The sequence below is a fragment of the Apteryx rowi genome, unplaced genomic scaffold (genome assembly GCF_003343035.1).
Source record: "Apteryx rowi isolate R43461 unplaced genomic scaffold, aptRow1 scaffold_14, whole genome shotgun sequence".
NCBI lineage: Eukaryota > Metazoa > Chordata > Aves > Apterygiformes > Apterygidae > Apteryx > Apteryx rowi.
This window is the reverse complement of record NW_020447641.1, coordinates 3,603,094-3,609,254: the sequence shown is the minus strand read 5'-3', so window position 1 is coordinate 3,609,254 and position 6,161 is coordinate 3,603,094. Positions and strand designations below refer to the sequence as shown.

The window sequence follows — 6,161 nt, the reverse complement described above, 5'->3', positions numbered from 1 at the left end:
GGCGGGGCGGGCGGGCGGGCAGCGTCGTCGCTGTCGGCGCCCGCGGCGCCGCCCCGTAACGCGGCTCGGGTCCTGCTGCGGCGGTGCCGTGGAGACGGGTCGGCGCAGAGAGAGGGGCGCTCGGCTAAGCGTGCTGGGTGCACTGGGGTATTTAAGAAAATGTGCAGGAAATGGCAATTTGCTGGTTCGAGGGATCTCCGCTTGTTAACAGTGGGGCAACTCGGAGCCCCTCTGAAATGATTAGGAGGGGTGTGCTCAGCCCTCCCCGGAGACCAGACTGTGGCGGTACAAGGGGGACAAATGTTGTGCTCCCATAGCAAAAGCGGTGTTTCCCTGACACCCCCGCTAGCGTCAGTGCTTCGTTCAGCCCCCTTGACTCACAGCAGTTTGTTTTCACACAGGAAGTGTCTGCGGGGCTTGTCAAAATGAGCAAGTGACCGTCAGCGCCCGGCTTGGCATTCCCCGTCACCAGAGCCTCCGCAGCCTGCGCTTGGCCGAGCCGAAGCCGGAGGAGGAGGAGGGAGGAGAAGCACAGCCTGATCAGGTACTGACCACGAATGCGACGAGCTGTCTGGTGCCGAGTCGACCTGGTGAACAAGCATTAGTTGTAAAAATAGAGCTCTATTCCTTAAAAAGTGTTGCTAAAGTGTGTGACTCAATAACGGGATCATACCTCATTTGTGGGGCTGCCATGGGTGAATGTTGCATACAGGAATTCTGCACTATATCTGAGGTAACCATAAAAAAGTGCAGCTTTGCATTTTCTGGGGTGTTTGATTTATACACTTGATGTTCAGTGCAGCCCGGTAAGTGCTTGCCAATGCATGTATGCAGGCTCCACGGGACCTGGGCAGAGTTTGACTGGAAATACTCTTAATGAATGTTGAGGAGCAATTTGATGACTTGAAGGACAGAGTTTTTCCTCAGTTTTATTCTTTTTTTCTAATAGGGAGATACACATGCCAGCTTTCCAGGAGCATAATGTTATGAGGTAGCCATAGGTACAGGAAGGGAGCAGGCTGATAGGTTTTAAAACAAAACCAGCTGTCAGCTTATTAACTGTTTTTGTTTGTTTGTTTGTTTTGTTTTCTGAGATTCCCATGACTGTTTCTGGTAACCAGTATTTGTTCTTACAAACAAATCTTTCACGTTGTCATACATCCAGAAGACTTTGTTAGCTCTTAGGTTCATCTTGCTGCGTGCAAACAGTCAGGAAAGGTTTGAGATTTCTGTTTGTTTAATTAATTTAAAATTGTATCCTTTTTTTTTCTTATGTAACTACTTTTTAGTCTATGTGTAACTCTTACCCAGAGGTCCGGGTTCTGAAAAGGCTTGTGCATATTTTTTATGTGCCTTAGAGATTCCTCAAGAATGGGGCGACTTAGGCGTGCCCATACGATGCTTGGAATGACAGTAGCCCACAATTAACTTTTAGGGGAAAGTATTTTTTGAAGAGGCACAGTGTTTTCCACCTGAAGTGATACTTTCTCTCCAGAAATATCAGCGTCTTTTCTGTAGATTGTCTGAATTTATTACAGACCCCTTTTGATGTTGTTTTTTATTTGTTTACCCAGGTGGAAATAGTGGGGTTTCGTTTAGCTGATCTGTTATGAAAATTAATCTTAGCATTTGCAGGGTAATTTCCAGCTCAGTCTGATTAAATCGTTCCTTGTGTAGTTATAGAAAGGGAAGTCCTTTTCTAGCATGCTTGGGGAAGCCCTCACTATTTTATCTGGGGAAATAAGAATCGGCATTTGTTTGATTCAACAGCCAGCTTCCTGCCTCGCGGGGAGGAGAGTGGCGGATTCGCCTGCAAACAGCCCTCCCGCGGCGTCGTTGCTGGGGGGTTGAGGAGAGCTGGTAGCTACTAGTTAAATAGCTGCGTAGCAGGATGAAGAGGGATTACTGAAGCATTACTAGAAAATGTGTGGCTATGTGCAGGCCTCATGTGCTCCGCAGACGGGCTGACCTAAATTCTGGAGCCAGGCCTGCCTGCTTTCTGCAGGGATGTGATGTGGCAGGCAGGATAACCTGCAGCACATTTGGGTTTGGGGGGGATAAAGAAAGGGGGAGAAGAAAAGATATTTATATTGAAATGGAAACACAGGCAGTGCAATTTTTGTGACTGTACTGAATTTCTCTTAAAAGTTGGTGGGGTTTTTTTGTTGTTGTTGCTCTAGCCTGTAGTTCTCTATTTTTAATATTGAAAACTTCCTGTGGAGTCAGGATGAGTCTGCACTGTAAGGACTTTCAGCAGGGAGAACAGAGAGGTTGTTTACTCCCGGATGGGAAAACATATGGATGGTTTTACCAGTAAGAGGTTTTTAGCGATGGTTCAGAGCTGAGACAGGTTTTAGCAGATAAATGGTAATACATATCTTATCAGCAGTGAGACGGTTAACTGAACTGACACTTGATCATCACTTGGGGGAATGGGGTTAGTGTCCCCTTGACATAAATGGAAAGTTTTCAGGCTGTCTGTTCATTTGGGAAGATTATATATATTGACAAACATGACATCAAAATCCAAACAGAAAATTAAATGCCATATCAGTCAAAATAAAGCTGATGGTTCGGACCTGCGTGCAGAATTGTACTCCTGTAACTGCTTGTAGCAGGACTGTGACTTTGCAGTTTAGTTTCTGCTAGCACAAGCCTGGCGTGATGGCACTAACCTCTTCCTCCCTTCCTCAGTGGAAATAAGCTGCACTGATGCAATGCTCTCCTCCTTTTCCGTCGCCCTCCCGCGTGCATGCTTTTGGTACCCTGTCTCACGGCTTCTTCCCGAGGTGCCTCTCAGGCTCACAGAGGAATTTTTCCGCTGGTGCTGCTTAAACTTGGTCCTGTGAAAGGAGCAGTTTATGCTGGCAGAAGAATCTCTCTGCCAGTAGAAGGGCTTCTGCAGTAAGGTTTTTGCTGGCATAGTTGGGAAGCAAAAAAAGGGGAGGAGGGGGGAACTGATACAGCTAAATCAGCAAAATTTTTAAGTGTGGCTAGGGGCTTTACTGTGCAAGTATTCTGGTCTGGTTGCAGTGGTGGAGTGTATGTTTATATATAATATATGTATGTCTGGAAAGCTCTTTTGTAAGAGCATAAGCTTTAAGCACTTTTGAATTTTTTAAGAGGAATTTCTGCAGCTACAGAATTGTGAAGTGCCAGGGGAAACAACGATATCCTCAGACATAGCTGATTTATTTTAAATCATGTTTCATTGATGTGCTTTCATTTTGTATTAAAAACAACTTGTCTGCATAAGCTGTTTATTTACTATGTGCACATAATAAGCAGCAATGCCCACCTTCTACTGAAAGTAGGAAGGAAGGAGACACAGGGAAGGTATGAATTTACTTGGTTATTTTCTTTTTTTGTTCCTTGCATCCTGCTTACCAGCATTTCAACATGTAGTTGAAACCCCTTTGCAGTGTAAGAGAGAACGTTAGTTCTCCAGGGGTAGGTAAATCTAACAGATTTACTTGTTAATAACTCAGATCTATCCATGAGTAAATTATAAAAATGTATTGTTATCAGACTTCAAGTCAACAGGTATTATGAGTCAGCCTGCTCTAATCTGTTTATGGAGTGCCGGATGTAATCTGTATTGATGGTCCATTGTATTTCATATGTATGAGCCATGTGAACTTGTGGCAGAAAAGGACAGCAAGAGCAGGAAAAAAAATAGCTTGCTTATGAAAATAAAATCAGTCTGCTGCAACCAATATTTTTGACAATGGCTGCCAAAGGGAAGAAAAAGGATGAATGTATTGAAGAGCTGTGTATTTATAAGTGTCCTCCAGTCTCTGGGGTAAGCTATACTCAATTCCAAACGTATTGCATGTGATAGGCTTTTTAGAATGTTCATCTATAGACAGATTCTTAGCTTAATATTAAAACAGGCTGCTGCTATAGAAAAAGCCTGTTGAATTTTAGAGCTGGATTGGCTTCCCTGCAGATCTGCATGCTCGTATATTGAGACAGTTATATTGATGTTATTGCCAAGGCTGCCTCAAAGCAGAGGTAAATTTGTACTTAGGTATAGATAATTTTTATTTCAACTACTTCTTTGCAATAAAAAGGACTTCTGCGTACTCACTTCAAAGTTACAATTTTCATGTGAGATCATCTTTTCTTTTTTCCTTTCTTCCAATAGAGTTATATTTGTTATGCAGAATTTTCAATGTTGACTTTAGATACAGAAGTGGGAAAGTAGCCTTATTTTGGTTATTTTCCACTGTTTTTGCTTCCATACTTCTTTGGGTAGGCAAGACTTGTCCATCACTGAATAAGGAAAGCCAGTCCCTGCAACAAAACTTGTGTGAGTTGAGCTTCTTCCAGCCAGCTAGTTCTTCCGTAAGTCTAGATCTAACCCAACGGTTGAGTATTAACTGCAACATCTGGGTAAGGAAAGACACAGAGTATACAGATGCTTGTCAGCAAACTTGCTGTAGCACGCAAAAATGTGACCAAGGTCAGAATGTAGCAGTTCTCCATTTAAATTTACACCAGAAAAATATTATGTTGCATATTTTCATGTGTTCAGACCTGTTTCCTACGTGATAGATACCAAATTCAACAGACTGGAGTAATCTTAGCTATGTGTTTTGACACAATATGATGTTCTGAAATACTTACCTGCTGTCTGTTCTCCGCTGGAACCTCTGTGGGTATATTTTGGGTAGATGGGGAGAGGTTCTCAACACATAGTCGCTCCCTCAAGCTTCATCCCTTGTGTTAGGTAGGCAATGCTTTTTTCAGTAAGGCCACACCATCGCTGTGTATTCTCTTGGAGGTTAATTGTGAACACCGGAGAGCAAAATCAGCTTAGTGAGGTGCAGCATCAGAGTAAGACATGCCCATCCTTGTCCACACCTGCCCACCTCAGCGCCCGATTTAGTCTAACTGGGAAGAGAAACATTTCCAGGAACCAAGAACCAGGGAAAGGATTTGGGGGAGAGGTTGTGGAGGGAAGTGGCCTTTCCAAGACCTCTTTTCCCAGTGTAGATGTGCCCAGCATGTTGCCTAGTAATGCTGTGTCTGCACCTCTTGGTGGTGAAAAGCACATGCTCTGAGAAGTTGGGGACATTATTGTCTGGCACCTCAGACAATAAAGATGGAGAGAGATTTGCAAGGGGCAAACAAAGAGCTCTTTGTTGCCCAATTATTTTAACGCTGCTCTATTATAGTATATATAATGCTTTAATATCATGTTACTTTGTCCACTTCTTTTTATGGGCCTCTTTTAGAAAATTTTTATGTTTAAATAAATAACACATTTCTCTAGTTTTTTTAATTATTTCAAGTGCTAGAATTTGTTTGCAATTCTACCATTCTACTGCCTCTGGTGATTGAATTTGTAAAACCTGGCCTTTATTGCTGAGCAATCAGCTCTCAAACTTTCCACTTACTTGACTTTGCATTTCATGAATTAGCTCTTGCTCACCATATTATTGGATGCTGTAGAAAAGTTTTCTATGCATAATTAGAATTGATTGGATCAACAAGGCATCAGTCTTTTTCCTGTTCCCTTAACTCTTATCTGCTGCAGGAGGTGGACAAAAAAATTACTTCCTGCTCAAAACCAGAATCTGCCAGCTTCTGAAGTAAAAATGCTTTTCAAAGAAGGCTGCAAAGCCATTTTTATGAGCAGTTCAAATTTTGTAAGGGACTTATGACTGTTACGGGTAATGATGTTTAAATTAAAAAAATAAAATCAATGTCCATGAAAAGTAATTCTGTAAATACCAAAATCCCAGGAACCCCCGGATGCGTTGTTTTGAAGTCTTGCAGTAGTTTAAGCAAAGTGCTACCCTTATTTATTTGAATCCTGTCTGCGGAAGAAGCATAATGTTTTGGGACTTCAGAGACAAAGGTCGATATAGACAGTCAGATTGCTGTCTGCACCACAGCTGTGCACCCTACAGCCCGGGGTATGGCCCGGCCACGTGGCCGGCCTGCAGTGCTGATCCTCACTTGCCGAGCTGTGCGAATTGTGGCTTGCTGCCTCCCACGCCGGAGCACCTCTGGGGTGAGCCAGCAACGGTGGCTTGGCCGCCGGAGGTCGATGGCCAAGAAGCATAGGAGCGATGGGGAGAAGGACCGTTCCCATGGCGCAACAGAGGCAGTGGCGATAGGAGCGATGGGGAGAAGGACCGTTCCCGTGGCGC

At 43.6% G+C, this 6,161-nt stretch overlaps 1 protein-coding gene across 3 annotated transcripts in view; it reads left to right on the top strand.

The window, feature by feature from the left end:
- The window catches only part of LRRC8D (leucine rich repeat containing 8 VRAC subunit D), a 59,360-nt gene that overhangs the window by 17,717 nt on the left and 35,482 nt on the right, over positions 1 to 6,161 (top strand). For 2 of the 3 annotated variants that reach the window (XM_026057657.1, XM_026057654.1), the window contains exon 2: positions 402 to 544. The gene's annotated coding sequence lies outside the window, so the exon portion shown is untranslated. Of the gene's footprint in view, positions 1 to 169; positions 545 to 6,161 lie in introns of those variants that run through there. The other variant, XM_026057655.1, reaches the window with a different exon arrangement.